A 16,820-nucleotide genomic window follows, 5' to 3' on the forward strand; every position below is an offset into this window, starting at 1 on the left:
GTCGTGCAATTGCCAGATGGATTATGTCAGTAAATATGCAAATTGGAAAGTGCAGTCCCAACACAGTTTTACTTCAGTTATATTTTCCTTTTCAGTCATACCTGAATTAAACACCTAATTTCCTTAACCTTTTATTTTCCTTTATGTGTTGAGTGAATGTCATCTGGAAGCCTATGTTTCAGCTTATACATCTATGACTTCTATATAGCTAAAATTAAATCTCATTTAATTTTTAATGCATCTTATTTGCTAAGAAAATAGTAGTAATTTAGGCGGTTGTCTTTGTCACACACACCAAAAGACCAATTAGAATGGTTCCCTTGTTTTTCTTGGCTTAGAGTCCTTTGTCTCATACCTGCTGGAAATTAATTTTAACAGTCAGTCACTGATTTAATTAAGCTAGAAGACTTTTAAAAGGTAATGTGTCCAATAAAATCATAGACTAATGGCTACTATGAAATGCTCATTATACTAGCAACCTTTAAGCCTTTAGCAAAAAGAATTGTGAAGAGGGTTTACATGAATGGATTAGATTTCATTTTAAAGTGCAAAGTAACATAAATATGAACAACTTACCTTGTAAGTTACAAGTACCTTAGATTACTAATTAAATGAAAATAGGAGTTAAATATTGGAGCAGTAGTAAAGTTTCAGAGCAGTGTTTTCAGGTAATGTTATATTAGTATATCCACCAGAGAGGAATAAATGTGTTTTAAGATAATATAAGACCTATGATGTCAGATGTTTTCATGTGAGCTGCAATTTAAAAGTATCCCCCTTGGGCTTATTTTCTTGCTTAATAAATGAAATATGTGGTTATGCATTATAAGAAGAAATTAATATAACATAATTCAAATGATAATTATGGGGCAAATGTTCTAGATAGTCTATGTTAGAAGAAGCCCTAAAGCAGTATTACCTAATAGAAATATAATGTAAGGCGTATATACAATTTTAAATTTTCTACTAGACCACATTAAAACAAGTAAAAATAAACAGATAAATTTCATCTTTAATGTAATATATGTAAAACATTATGTAATTATAATTCATATAACAAATTATTAATGGAATTAAATTTTTTTTTGGCCAGGCACAGTGATTTATGCCTATAATCCTAGCACTTTGAGAGGCCAAGACAGGAGTTCAAGAGCAGCTTGGCCAACATAGTGAAACCACATATTTGCTAAAAAAAAAAAAAAATTAGCCATATGTGGTGGTGCACACCTGTAATCCCAGCTACTTGGAATGCTGAGACGCAAGAATTGCTTGAACCCAGGAGGCAGAGGTTGCAGTTGGCTAAAATCCCACCACTGCATTCCAGCCTGGGTGACAGAGTGATACCTCATCTCAAAAAAAAAAAAAAAATTCTAAGTCTTGGAAATCTAGGGTGCATTTTACACGTATAGCATATTTCAATTCAGCACATTTTAATTCAGCCATGTTTCATGTGCTTAGTAGCACATGTGCTGGCAATTACCATGCTGGACTTGAAAGCTCTGAAGCAAAGACTCACAGGGCCAAGTAGCCAAGAAAACGACTGAAAGAGGTCACCGAGGAGCTGTAGCAAACTGTCACTCTCTTATCTGCACAGGGCTGCTCTCAGCCCAGCCAGTTCCTGCCTTAGCCCTAGTGCTGCCAGATTTTCTGAAGCCAGAAATCCAGAACCTTATAGGAAATTTAAATGTTGGCAACTAATGTAAACATCGTGCCACTTTGGCCTTCAGGTTGCCAATTTGTGGCCTCTGTTCTCAAGATTTCGAATTTTAAGCCACATAAGGGTCTCTGACTCATCCAACAAGCTGTATTGAGTTTGGTGAAGGATAATAAAGGATCCCCTTTTTCACAAATACAATGTGTTTGAACATATTTTTAAATTTATGGGATGAGTTCCACATTACAATCTACTCAGTAGTTGCCTTTGCCACCTTCCTGTGCCCACAGAACCTAGAGCTGGAAAGCTCTGGGATAAAGTACTTCATTGCTCTAGCTCATTTCACCTCTCCCCTGTTTTTAACATTCATCCCACCAAAGCTATTGTTGAGAGTCCCTAATCCATGTCAGATTACAGTCTTCTTGAAGGCAGGCAGAATCTGTCTTATTCTACACTGTATTTCAAGCACTTTAATGGATGAGTAGGTGATAAATGAAACCCAAAGAAGAAGTTTGGCAAGGATCTGGATAATTTGGAGCCCTTGTATACTGCTGGTGGGAATGTAAAGAGGTACAGCTACTATGAAAATACAGTTGGCAGTTCCTTAAAAAAATTAAAGCTAGAACTACTATATGATCCAGCAATCCTACTTTGGGGTATTATCCAAAAGAAGTGAAAGCAGGACATGAAGAGATAGTTGTACATCCATGTTTATAGCAGCATTAGTCACAGTAACCAAAAGGTGGAAGCGACTCAAGTCTCCACTGACAGATGAATGGATAAACAAAATGTAGTCTGTAGACCCAAGAGTCACATGGGTGAATCTTAAAAACATTATACTAAGTGAAAAAACCAGTGGCAAAAGGGTAAATGCTGTATAATTTGTTTTATATTAGATACATCCACTAGTCAAATTCATAAAGACAGAAAGTAGAATGGTGATTATCAGGGACTGGGAGGAGAATGAATAGGGAATTATTTTTCAATGAGTACAGAGTTTCAGTTTTGCAAGATGAAAAGAGTTCTGTGGATGAGTAGTGGTGATGGTTTCACAACAGTGTGAATGTGTTTAATGCCACTGACTTGTATGCTTAAAAATCACTAAAATGTGCCAGGCATGGTGGCTCATGCCTATAATCCTAGCACTTTGTGCAGCTGAGGTGGGCAGATTACAAGGTCAAGAGATTGCGACCATCCTGGCCAACATGGTGAAACCCTGTCTCTACTAAAAATATAAAAATTAGCTGGGCATGATGGCATGCACCTGTAGTTCCAGCTACTGAGGTGGGAGAATTGCTTGAACCCGGGACACGGAGGTTGCAGTGAGCTGAGATCTTGCCACTGCACTCCAGCCTGGAGACAGAGCAAGACTCCATCTTAAAAAAAAAAAAAAAAAAAAAACATTAAAATGGTAATATTATGTTACGTATATTTTACGACAATTAAAAGTAAATAATGTATATTTTACGACAATTAAAAATAAATAATATATATTTTAAACCCTAAAAGGTTAAATGACATATCCAAGATCACAATATTGTAGTCTGGAGCTTTTAAAACTATCCCAGCCTCTTCATAATATGTTTTGGGGTAGCACAATAATAAAGGAAGGACTTAGTGCTAGGAACCCATAGACCCATGTCTTGACAAGTCCTGTGATATCTTAGCCCCTCAGTTCCCCTACACGTCCAGTCCTGTCTTCTGGAACCAACTGACCAGTAAGGTTAACATGATAAAATGAAATACATATGAGAAAAATGTATGTCCTAGATTAATCTGGGCCAAACTAATTATATGCTAGGAGTTAAGGTGTTATTGAGATTTTTTTAAAAACTTTCCAGTAATGTAGGAAATGTGTAAGAACATTGAACTGATGCCCTGGCAAGAACATTCCCCAGTTCAGTTAAAATGATCAACTGAATGTAAAAGTTTGCCTGAGCCACTGAGCAAATCTGTTTCACTTTTTGTCATCTATATGATGATGATTATTTTATTTCATCATCTTCCATGTGTGCTGAAATGCCCTAGAAGTCCACTTCTTCTTGTCTTCATCTCAGAGTAAAGTGAGGTGGGAAGAGAATCCCAGGTGCAATAGGATATCAAGTCTCCAGAGGCAGCACCACCCCCGAAGCACAGCATCTTCAGAGACCTTTCCTAGGTTAGTAACTATGTGAATGTCTGTTGTTCAGAGTTACCAAATTTCAACAACTAAAGAAAAAGGCGCAAGCATTTCATAGTTCCATTCTCAAGAGATTTGCTTTCTTAAGAAAGCAAGACTCTCAGTTTCTGTCACATGATGTATCAAGTATTATTATTGAAGAGGACATTATCTTGAGACCAAGAAAGCAAAAACGGTTCTGTATTAGTTCTAAATTGTAGATAGCCCAGTTTATCCAGTGTCATGTTTTACAAATGAACACAGTTCAGTGCCTTGCAAGTTGCTACTTACAGATAGTTCCTTCCCATTGTTTGAGAGTCTTACATCACATTATGAACTGAAATAAATTCAAGATAGATTAAGAGTTATATGCAGAAGAGAAAACCATAAAAATAAAAAAGAAAAATAAAGGTGAGAAGCAAATCTTAGCTTGAGGAAAGGCTGTCCAGGCATAAAAGCAGTGAAAACAATCACAAAAGGAAAATAAATACATTTAACTGCATTGGTAAATGAAAATGCATAGAAAATTTCTATATATTAAAAATATGATAAAATGTAAACACAAATTAGTCAAATATTTGCAACAAATATGATCGACACGGACTAATATATGATATGGGTTGGCTGTGTCCCCACCCAAAATCTCGTCTTGAATTATAATAATCTCCATGTGTCAAGGGCAGGACCAAGTGGAGATAATTGGATCATGGGGGTGGTTCCCTCATACTGTTCTCATGATAGTGATTTCTCATGAGATCTGATGGTTTTATAAGGGGTTTCGCCCTTCACTTGGCTCTCATTCTTTCTTGCCTGCCACCATGTAAGATGAGACTTTGCTCCTTATTCACTTCCGCCATGATTGTGAGGCCTCCTCATTCATGTGGAACTGTGAGTCAATTAAGCCTCTTTGCTGTATAAATTACCCAATCTGGGGTATGTCTTTATTAGCAGCGTGAGAACAAACTAATACAATATATAAATACATCTTTCAAATCAATTTAAAAACCTTACTATTGTGATAAAATAATGGACAAAAGACATGATTTGAGGTATGATTTTTTTCTTCACAAAGAAGAAATGAAAGTCACTAACAAATGTGAAAAGGGTCATTATTTTTAGTAATTAAATGCAAACTAAAATAATGATAAATAGGATCAAGACAGTTTCTACTGTTAAACTGGCTTTTTTGGTTGTTTTTACAAAATAATACTCAATTCTGGCCAAATTACAGGGAATATAAGGTGATACAGCCTTTCTGCAAAGTTATTTAGTAACAGGTGCTAAGAACTTTAAATATGTGAAAGTAATGTGTAAAAGTGTAAGTAATTGCTGGCTGGGCACGGGGGCTCACGCCTGTAATCCCAGCACTTTGGGAGGCCGAGGTGGGTAGATCACCTGAGGTCAGAAGTTTGAGACCAGTCTGACCAACATGGTAAAACTTTATCTCTACTAAAAATACAAAAACTAGCCAGGCATGGTGGCACCTGCTTGTAATCCCAGCTACTCGGGAGGCTGAGGCAGGAGAATCGCTTGAACCTGGGAGGTGGAGGTTGCAGTAAGCTGAAATCGTGCCTTTGCACTCCAACCTGGGCAACAAGAGTGAAACAAACAAACAAAAAAAGTATAAGTAATTGCATTTATAGGAGTCTGTCCTTAGAAAATAATTAGAAATGCCAGTAAAGATTTATATAGCATGGTGTTCACTGCAAAATTATTTGTAGTAGTGAAAAACTGAAGATCACTCAAATGAACAACTATATAAGGAGTTATTTATATAAATTACGGTTCATCAATGATGACATGAATGCTGACATTAAAAATTAGGAGTTTGAATAATATTAAAATGGGAGTATTTATTAAAATGTGTTCAATGTAAATTTGGCACCTTGTATAATGTGTGATTGTGTAAATTTGTGACAATGGTATAGCAATGTTAAATATATGTGTATGCACTGAGAAAAGATTAAATGAAAATCAGCAATGTGTTAGAAACAGTTTTCTCTGGATGGCCAGATTACAAGTGATTTTAATTTTCTTTCTACTTTTCAGCCTGTTCCAAATTTTCCAGAATAGAAGTATGTTATTTTTATAAATGGAAAAAAAGGTTTTAAAGAACTGTGTTGCTAACAAAACAGATTTATTATGAAGAACACTCTTCAACTCTCTCCATAAACTTTCTCCTCACACTGTCATTCACTTCATAAAGACTCCATTTTTCCTCCGTATCTATCAAATCACCAACTTCTACTGTCTCTCTCTTTAGTGTCTCCTAGACCTGGCCCTTTCTTTCCCCTTCTTCACTCAGCCCAGTAGTTTGGATTAGCTCCTCATCACTCTTGGCCTGTTTGGGAGCTTTCTCTGACTCTCCATTGCTCTCAGTTTTGAATTCTGAACCCGGCCTGGCATGCATGATTCTCGGTAACAAGCTTGTCACCTAGCTTTTCAGGTTAGTCCTCAGACCCCCTTACACACATCACAGACCCTCACACCCCTGGGCTTTCACTTCCCTGTGACGTTCCTGCTACTAGCAGTACCCTTTGTTCATTCATTTATTCATTCCTTTACAGACATTTACTGAATAAATTTCATGTTCTGGGCACTCTGGGGCGCAAAGATGAATCAAACACAAGTCTCTGGCTCCAAGAGGCTTAAAGTCAACTTGGGGAGACAGACAAGTATGAGTTATGTTATTAATGTGTTATCCACTGGTGAAACTGTGATTCAAACCCAAGTCTGTCAGCCTCTATAGCTATGTTGCTTCAAGGTAAGGAAAGAAAAGCAACTGCATTGGTCTGGTATGGCTGGCACCTGAGTATCTGCTGAGGAAGAATAGGAGATGAGTCTGCAGAATGGTTGTGTGTGCCGTGCTGAGGTGTTAAAACTGAATCCTCTTGACAACTAGGGATAGCAATAACTAATCATTAATACTCCATGCCATGCTTTGCTATGCTGACTCAGCTAATCCTCACAATGACTTTATGAGGTAAAACAACTTCATCTTTTCATAGATCAAGAAACAGAGGCACAGAAAGATTAAGTGATTTGCACAACGTCACATAGTAATTTTTTATGTGTATAATTGTCTTGTCTCTGCAAATAGATTGTAAAACATGAATTAGAGACTGTCATAGGCACTTTTGCATCCCTAGCAGGACTCTGTTCATGACCTAAATAACACTTAATGCACACCCAGTAAATTTGAGATGAATTGAATTGAAAGCCTTCAAGGTCTTCGTGGAATACTCTTAATTGCTTTGATTATTTTCCAGACCTGTATTTTGGGGAGGGGGAAGGGGAAGGTAGAGAAAAAGAGACTGTATATTCACATCTTAATTTGACATCCCATGTCCTTCAAAAACAAATGACATATCTGTGTTAACTGAATTCACAAGGTAGTTCCTAACTCACAGAATCACAGTCTCTTCAAGTTGATAGCCATCGGAGCAGTCCCTTTGTTGAAACTCTCACTCGCTTGAAACTGTAACTTGACTGGAACACTCTAAGAACATGCTTCTGGAATGTGAGGGACTCTAGCTTTTTAAACTCACTTGTTTTAAGCCTGTAACTTTTTTGGGGGAGAGAGTGAGCCCTTCCTGGTCAAATTCCAACATAATAGGGTCACAATGTGTAAGCTTAAAAGGGATGCTATGCAAATGAACACTTGCTTCCTGTTTGAGCCTAGAGATAAAGCAGGAAGCATAGAGCGCATGTTAAATTTTGCATTACGGGAATTGGTCAATTGAGCTGCACAGCCACAATAGGAATGTCGCTAAAGACTTGCATGCCTGTGTGCACAAAGAGTGGGATATGTTAAGCCTTTTCTCTTCACCACTCACCCCCTCACCCTTGCTCACACATGCTCACACATGCGGGAGGAGCAGGCTGCCATGAGGTCATATGAGGACACACAGCACTTCTCATTCCAACCAGAGCATTGCATTTGCTTTCACAGGGCAAGAGGGTGGAGGGGACAGATGAGAGAAAAGAACAGCGACATCACACACCCTCCATCCCATGGCTTTGTCCTAGCTTTCTCTTGTCACAGCCCTGCCCTCATCCCACAAGCCAAAATCATCCATGGCCTTTGGGGCTAGGCTTGACACATGCCCCTTCTGTAATAACAATAATCGCAGCTAATGCTAATTGAGTGTGCCTATCAGATGCGTGGCCCTGTGCTCTTTCAGGAGATAAGTACTTGTAACCCTTGAGTAATTCATTGTTCCAGACTGCATTTATCAATTTTAGAAGCTAAGGTTCAGAGAAGTTTAGTGAATTGCCTGAGATCACAGAGCCAACAGATGCAGGAGCCCAAGTTCAGGTCTAAGCTTCTTGCTCCAAAGCCCAAGCTTTTAGCTTTTGCACTACATTTTCTTGGCTACAAAACCTCTGGCCTCAAAATTCTCCCTGCCCCCACCTCCAGCCAGAAATCATTTGCCCTTCCAGATTCTCACAGTGCTTTATCTCTGTTTCTTTTATGAGGCTTACTGATGCTAACATCTTAGTGTTGTCATTTATATAAAGGGTTCACTTTTCCTTTTGCGGGGGTGGGGGATCAGGTGTGGGGGATAGAGACAGAATCAATTTCTTGTTTTTTGGTGTATTTTCCACAGCACCATATGTAATGGTCCTTCAGACAAGGAAAACTACGATGTTTCTGATCAGATCTGTTCTCTCTGAGCACCTGCACCTTGATAGGAATTTGAGAATGTATAAAACTACCTGTAGGATTTCTTTAACCCAGATTTCCTAAAGAAAAGTAGAGATCTAGCTGAGAAAGACTGAATCATGTTTCCCCTAACAAAAATAGGCAAATCACATGTCATAGCCCAACTTACAGTGACAGTCTCTTCCTTAATGCCCCATCCCTTGCTGTCCTAGTGTTCTTTAGCATCCCAGTCTGCTCAGAACTCTTTTTGTTGATGGTTCAGATTTGCTGATTCTTTCTGCAGGTCTCACTTGTTTTGTGGCAGAGTTGAAGCTTTCTTGGATCCTTTATGGCAGGCTTCTGAGATACTTCCATCTCATGTTGCTTCAGAGTCAGACTTTAAAGAATCTAGTCATCATTAGCTTACTTTGAAGTTCTTGTATTGTATAAATTTATACACAACATGGATTTTAAAACATTGCATGAGATGCCTGCTGCAGCTGTTTATTACACCAAAAATGCCCCTACCTCTCTCTCTTTCTCTGTCTCTTTCTCTTTCTATTCTGTCTCTGACTCCCTCTTCCCTCTCTGTAAGGCTTCTTTCTAATCTTGTTTCTTGGACTGTGACAAATGAGAAGGGGTTTAAGTTCATATCCTGATCTAGTTTTTGGCAGAAGAGAGCCGTTTTTAGGATGAACTCAACTCTATAATTCCTCCCACGTTCCACCCATAAACATTTTCTGGATGTATTGCTCAAGGTTTTTCTATTTTTCTCTTTAATCATTTCATAATCACTCAGTCTAAGCTGTATGGGTACAGTATTTTGTTCATAATTAACTACACATATTTACTAATAAATGAATCAGTGGAGAAAACAGGAAGAAAAGAAATTAGAGACTCCAGGTTCTCTGGGACAATCAATGTACCCTTATTCTTCAAGGTACAACCCTAAATAGGCCATCCAGTCATAATACCACACTTGGGACGCATTCCTGATGAATTCAGTAAATAACAAAGATGCTCATGCTTGTCTTGAAGTCAGTCCTGATGTTTGTGCTGCCTATTATGGAGTGCAGTCCACAGCTGGCCCACATGTTGCTGACACCAACCCTGCCTCCTTCCATCAGCGTAGCAAAGATTCTAGCAAATCTGTAATGTTGTCTCTGCACCTTGATGCAGAGAGCCACATACTGCTCCCTAAAAGGAAAATGATATGGTTCTTTTTGTGTTGTATTTGCTGGAAAAGGCTGGAGACAAAGAAGTTCCTAAAGCCAGGCTGCCTGGGCCTCTTGAGTGATAACATTCTTGTTCTTGCAGCCATGTCCTAAGGGAATTGAATGCCCTGATACTCCCATGGAGATGAGGTTCTGGAAGAACCCCTCAACCCTCCTGGTCCTGGTGTTCCATGACTGCCATGGCTGAAGACAAAGACAGAGGTCCAGTCTTGCCACTTGTTGAAATTCAAGAAGACTGCAGAGAAGTGGCACAGTAGGGCCATTGCCACTGCCACTTCACTGGCACTGCCACCAGACCAGGTCCTACTGGTTCGCCCAGGCTGCAATGTTTTCTCAAGGGCAACAGCTCTGTCACAAGGACACCAGTGGCTTGGCTATCTCACTTCATCCACGCTGTCAGAGAGCATCATCCTGTTGCCCACCAGCATCTGCTTTGGAACAGATTCTGGAATAAACCAGTTCATGGACCTAGACTAATACACCCTTGAAAGTTTAGCCTTTGAGGCAGTTCCCCTGGTCCCATTTCCTTCCTTCAGGGGGATTCTTCCCTCAGGCTCCTCTGTCCTTTCTTCCATCTAACCTCTGTCAAAGTATGCTAATAACTTTGACAGGGAAGGAACTAGGATGCAGATCACTTTAATTCAAAAAGATCTCTCTGCTTCCAAGTAATCTAGTGGGTGCGACTAGCAGTATGGGAGAAAGACTCCACTCAACTCCACTGAGGTCCATGGAGCTCCAGATGTTGGCATATATAAGGGAGGGAGTAAAGCCGCTCTGGTCTTCTGCAGAGCTGAGCTCAGGTCGTGGGTTGATCCAGATGCATGGTCATGTAAGCCATTGTTTCTTTGCCTGTAAGTAAAGGGGGAAATCCTATAGTCATTGAGTTCCACAAGTTTCTTCCAAGAACATTAACTTTTTATTTCTATTTACCTCTTTTAGGAAATTATTTATTACTGATATCAATTGTTTAAAAGGAAATATTTGCAGGAAATATATATAGAGAGAGAGAGAGACAGAGTCTCACTCTGTTGTCTAGACTGGAGTGCAGTGGTGTGATCTCAGCTCACTGCAACCTCCACCTCCCGAGTTCAAGCAATTCATCTGCCTCAGCCTCCTGAGTAGGTGGGACCACAGGTGTGCACCACCACACCCAGCTAATTTTTGTATTTTTGGTAGAGACAGGTTTTATCATGATGGCCAGGCTGGCCTTGAACTCCTGACCTTGAGTGATCTGCTCACCTTGGCCTCCCAAAGTGCTGGGATTACAGGCATGAGCCACTGTGTCCAGCCAGAAAAATATTTTTAAAATTTGCACATACAGTTGGCCTTCTGTATCCTTGGTTCCTCATCCATGGATTCAACCAACCATGGACTGAAAATATGTTTTCTTAATGGATGGTTGTGTTTGCATGAAACATGTACAGACTTTTTCTTCTTGTTATTATTCCCTAAACAATACAGTGTCACAATTATTTACATAGCCTATACATTGCATTAGATATTATACATAATATAGAGATGATTTAAAGTGTACGGGAGGAAATGCATAGGTTATATGTAGATACTACACTATTTTATATCAGAGACTGGTGCATCTGTGGATTTTGGTATCTGCAGGAGTCCTGGAATGAATCCCTTTTGAATCCCAAGGGATGGCTATATACAAAAGATTTTTCATGTATAAAATCTTTTTTCCAAAGAATGAACAAAGTCATAACCTAACACTTAGCCTCTAGAGTTAATATAATAAATAGAAACTTTAAAGCTCTGCAAGCACTGATTTCCACGTGGTAGATAGACCCACTGGTGGGGCATAATCATCGTTTTTAATGACATAGAAATAGAATGTAGTGGAACGGGACTGGGCGCGGTAGCTCACACCTGTAATCCCAGCACTTTGGGAGGCCAAGGAGGACAGATCACTTGAGATCAGGAGTTCGAGACCAGCCTGGCCAACATGTTGAACCCCCTTCTCTACTAAAAATACAAAAATCAGCTGGGCGTGGTGGTGGCACGTGCTTGTAATCCCAGCTACTTGGGAGGTTGAAGCATGAGAATTGCTTGAACCTGGGAGGCGGAAGTTGCAGTGAGCTGAGATCACATCACTGCACTCCAGTCTGGGTGATAGAGGGAGACTCAGTCTCAAAAAAAAAAAAAAAAACCCAGAATGTAGTAGAACAGAAAAGAATAGAAAAGATGAGTGCTTTATACATAGTAATGGCTAAGTGCTATTTCACGAAACTTTTCAGTTATCTGTTTGTATAAGTCTGTATTTATGTAAATCCATCTGTGCACGTACACAGGTCATCCATTTTCATGCGTCTCGTAGATCCTGGGACCCTGTGTAGAAAGCATGTTTGGGCTACAGTCAAGCAAAGGTTGAAAGCTGCAACTCAGGAGGTTCCTCACAGCCCTGCTGTGCCATCTCTATCACTACTTCCTTCAGCCACTTTGGATTCTGCTTCCCTTTCTCTTCCACATGCATCTTTCTTCACTTAAAGCTAGTCATGCATTCCAGACTGGTGGTGCCATCTTTGAGCCCTTTGTTTTTTCATTCTTGCAAGATGAATGACTGAGGGGAAAAACAGAAATAGCGATACACAGACACTAGATATATGGCATTTTATCATTCCCACTTGAATATCATATTAAAAATAATTCCTGTTGCTATTTCAAGGTGTTGCTCAAATTAACGTGGTGTTTCTGCTGTTCAGAATACATGCCTGTAGCAGTGCATAATGCCTGCTAGTGCTTTGTTACATCGCCCTGCCTGAGCAAGTTTTGCAAATATTCGTCTGCCTACATATTTCTTGAGGCCAGTCAATGTGAAGAGGCCTAAAAATGCTTAGGAATATTGCAGAATGGCCATTTCTTTTTCTTTTTCTTTTTTACTACCGAACTCCTTGTTTGGAGGTGCCAGTAAACAAACCATCAAATGTTTGTAAAATGAGGAAACAGTTAAATTTCTACTGAGCACCAGGCACTCAAGCATGTGACTCCACTGTTGGCTGCTGGTGGCATGCACAAATGAAAGGCTATGAGGCCTTCTCTTAGATGCCAACCCTCCTATCAGTGCCTAGCGCATTTGGAGAACATTACTATCAGTTACAGTAATTCATTTCCTTAAGACGGAACTCAGAGTTGAGGTTAAATGAAAAGGAATGCAGCAGTGCCAGGTTTCCAGCCCTTTCCTATGTGCTTAAATATTAATAGATACTTGGCATAAAAGCTTGTTTAGCTTTGTAGTCCCTCAGGATGGTGGCAGGACTTTGGGTTGGATATGCATTGTTAATTTCCCATTGGCTTGTCTTTGGTTACTCAGCATGTTTCTATGTCCTGAGACAACAGTGTGACAAATGAGTATAGTGCAACAAGCAGAAGCAGGTGGTGATGAATCTCTTAGGACCGCATTTCTTATTAGGTCTCCTGATCGACCTAAAATATAAAAGGAGAATAATACATTTCTAAAACACCGTCCATACCTTTGCTCATATTGAACAGAACTCTATTTAGCTGGGAATTGAAGGAAGTATAGGCTTTGTGTTTTTAATGCATCAAAAGTATCGTTTATCTGAAAGTAAAGATTGATACAGAAACATCCAAAAACATCCCCAAAGCAAATTAATGAAAAGAAGGGCTTATTTTTCAGGGGAAGGTGAGGCAGAAGGCTTGGGTTCTGTGTTCTGTATCAGCCAGGTGACCTTAGCCTGGCCACTAACCTCTCTGAGGCACAATTTCTGCATCTATAAATTGTCGTACAAAGCAGCTCTGAGTATACTGTGAAATGCACACATGGAAAGGCTCTGGACCCTGAGCACCATGTCACTGTCTTATTATTGTCTCATTAATGATGTTACATAACCCATATAATTTAACATGAAGGCCATCCTGCTCTTTTTCTCTCTATCACATGGGTCTCTATAATTAATAGCACAGAATACTGTAAAATTGCATGATGTGCTGTCAGGCCTCTCACTTGCTCATTTGAGACTTCATAGTGCCTACCGCAAAGGAACAGCCTGTAAATTAGCTTTTCTAATCTTAGGCACATAGCAATTATTCACCAGCCCAGCTCCTCTTGTACTTTATCTTATAGAATTCACCGGCAATGTTGCACCACGTTTCTAAGTCTTAATCTGAAACATTAATACTAGGTTTCAGTGGCCTTAGGTAATTTTGTATCTATTTTCAGCCGATTCTGAAAATAATTTTTTTTCTTTTTCCCTTATTTATGTGACACTCTGAAGTTTAAGAAACAAACTGCTGGCTGTTATTTTCTACTTTTCAGTATCATTATGAGATCATACTTCTGATGTATCAGTCATTTAGCTTTTGAGAGAAAGAGAACATATAAGCAAGAATTTCTGCTTAAATTTAAACACCATGTTGTTTGCAGTGTTTAATATAATAGTAGAAAATGTGTTCACTGTTCTTTTCAAATACATGTGGTTCAAAGTTATACATATTATAGTTATTTTCATTGCATAAGGAGAAAATTATACACAAATCTGTTGTTTTCATATGTAAAGCATAATTATGTTAAGTCTATACCTGTCAGAAAAAATGATATGGACATAAGAAATTCATCCTATTTATGTATATTTTTTAATTAAAAATTTTTTAAATTATGGATGCAAGCAAAAGAGCCACTTAATGTCATTAATGGGACCTCCTGACAGGATAGATAATTAATTGTCCTCGGAACACCTCAGATAAATGATTTGATGGTTCCTGGAGAGAATCTAGATAGCTCAGAAAAGGAATAGAGACTGCAGTTGTAATATTAGTTGTATTAGTCAGCATGTGTGTGTTATCCTTGGGGTGGTTGGGTGCCCCATGGTTCATGCTCAGTCTTCAGTATCTTCTGAATGACTTCTACTCTGTAGTCATGAAAATTAGATAGTGGATGATTTCTCATGAAAAAGATAACATTCTTATAGAGATCTCAGAACAGTGCCATTTGACATGCTCTATTTTTACCAATGTGTCTGAAGATGGGCTCATGAGTGCTGCCCATCAGTGATACTGCTTCTGATTAGCCTAGGTGGGGGAGAAAGCAAGTGAACTATAGTAAGAGATTTTCATAGCCTGTGTAATCAGGTGTTAGAATTAGGGACATTTTAAAAAACTAATTAAGGTTAAAGTATATCAAGGATCCAATGAAGAGGCTGGGCACGATGGCTCACACCTATAATCCCAGCACTTTGGGAGGCCGAGGTGGGCGGATCACAAGGTCAGGAGTTTGAGGCCAGTCTGGCCAACATAGTGAAACCCCATTTCTACTAAAAATATAAAAATTAGCCAGGCATGCTGGCGCATGCCTGTAGTACCAGCTACTCAGGAGAATAAAATACATCCTTGAGAAACATGACAAACTCATAATCTAATAACTGGCTCGGGAGATAGGAGAAAAAGACATTTGAATTAAAAAATCGCAGTGAAGCAGAAGTAAGGGCTAATAGATATCAAAAAGTACTATAAGACAGAGTAGCAAATGAAAATACCTCCAGAAGATATTAAAGTCAAGTGATAGATTTTATTGGCATTTACATCTACAAAAGTTTGCTTCAAGGGGTACTAAAAATTATAGCAAATTATATTTGCAGGGAAAAAAATAAAATGAGGTACATTCGGTATGATTTTCCCAGAAATAACAGTAGAATAGAAATTTGCATTTCTATGCAGTCTTAATTCCCAGTAGTTTTTCAAATAATGGACAAAAGCACCATGTTAAATTAGCCATTTAGCCACCATAAATTATAAACCTTTTTGTTGTGCAAATTAAGCTTCCTGCCATATCAAATTACGTTTAATATGGCATGGCATTACCCTCAGTTCTCATCTTTATCATTCTTGCTATATTTTACAACAACTCAAAAGGTCAAATAATTCATGGGGTGGTAGAAATGAGATTAAGTTGTGATAGACATCTTTGAGGGGGTTTTTGTAAATACTTAGGGTTCCTTGATGGCTTATTCGTGGAACTCACATAGAATATATTTTATTATTTGCTTTCTTTCTCATTTTGAATTGTTCCGAAATAGGTATACAGATTACAAACCTAATATTGATCTTTCAGTATTTGAAGACAAATCCTTCTGTGGGCAACATCTCATCTATGACAGCGGTTTCACCTTGAATTCTAATAAGATTCAGTATAATTGTATATTTCAGAACAGTATAAAAAACTGGCATAATTGCATATTTCAGCTTTACTATTTGTGCCTTATTTGCCACTGCATTGCTCCCTACTGTTAAGTTGTTTTGTTCTAAGTGCCCAGTATGATTAAATAGGGCTGGGTTTGAGATTGGATCCATGTGTACCAGCTGTGTGACTTTGCACAATTTACCTAACCTCTTTTGAGAGGGACCCCAATATTCCTACCTGTAAAATAAAAATAACAAGGTTTTTATGGGGACTAAAGGAACTGACTGGTCCTCATGATATTCATAGTACCGTGTCTTGCACATGGTGTGCACTTAGTAAATGTTAGTGATAATAGAGTAAGCCCCTGAAGTTGCAGTGTGAGACCTGCACAGCTCTCTATGGCTGCCGTAGTTAGCTACTGCATTTTTCTTTGAGAAGAAGTGATCTGAGATCCAAGCTTTTGGTTTATCTAAGGCTTTTAGATTGTGACTTTAAGTTGGAGTTGTAAATTATTAGAAACTTGGGAAAACAAATTGGAGATGTGGAGGGATGGGAGAGATCTCTCTCTGGATCAATCAGAAAAAAGATTTGATATTTGAAGGATGGGCAGGAGAAAGGGTATGCAAGTTAGGGAAAATGTTTTGTGCTTATTCGAGTAAAGGTTTAAATAGAGTTCAGTACTGTGCTTGAAGAAAAGGTATCTTTGTATAATTTTGACTGCAAGAAAATCAGAAGATAACAAACTCCTTAGAATTATGTTTTAAGAATGGATTACACTCTTGTTAGAAAGGTTCTTCCTACCCCTAGCCCCCATGACCTTGAGTTCTGAAAGTCTCCCTATTCATCAGGCACATATCTGAAATGACACTGTCTACCATGTGAAACCCATAAACCCTAGTCCTTGTCTGTGTCCCCATGGAGGGACTGAGGAGGCTCCACTCTGTAACTCTGACGGTTCTGGTGAAAAGAATGCCCCTGGC

The 16,820-nt window shown here is 38.8% G+C and overlaps 1 protein-coding gene across 2 annotated transcripts in view; it reads left to right on the plus strand.

Moving 5' to 3' along the window:
- Positions 1 to 16,820, plus strand: part of FRY (FRY microtubule binding protein) — a 455,382-nt gene that overhangs the window by 29,751 nt on the left and 408,811 nt on the right. Inside the window, exon 1 of one of the 2 annotated variants that reach the window (XM_064361738.1) lies at positions 3,692 to 3,812. The exons of the other annotated variant lie outside the window; for it this stretch is intronic. The gene's annotated coding sequence lies outside the window, so the exon portion shown is untranslated. Of the gene's footprint in view, positions 1 to 3,691; positions 3,813 to 16,820 lie in introns of those variants that run through there. 2 annotated transcript variants of the gene reach the window in all.

The sequence above is a fragment of the Aotus nancymaae genome, unplaced genomic scaffold, assembly GCF_030222135.1.
Source record: "Aotus nancymaae isolate 86718 unplaced genomic scaffold, 86718_ANA_hifiasm-v0.15.2.pri h1tg000043l, whole genome shotgun sequence".
In the NCBI taxonomy this organism is placed as follows: Eukaryota; Metazoa; Chordata; class Mammalia; order Primates; family Aotidae; genus Aotus; species Aotus nancymaae.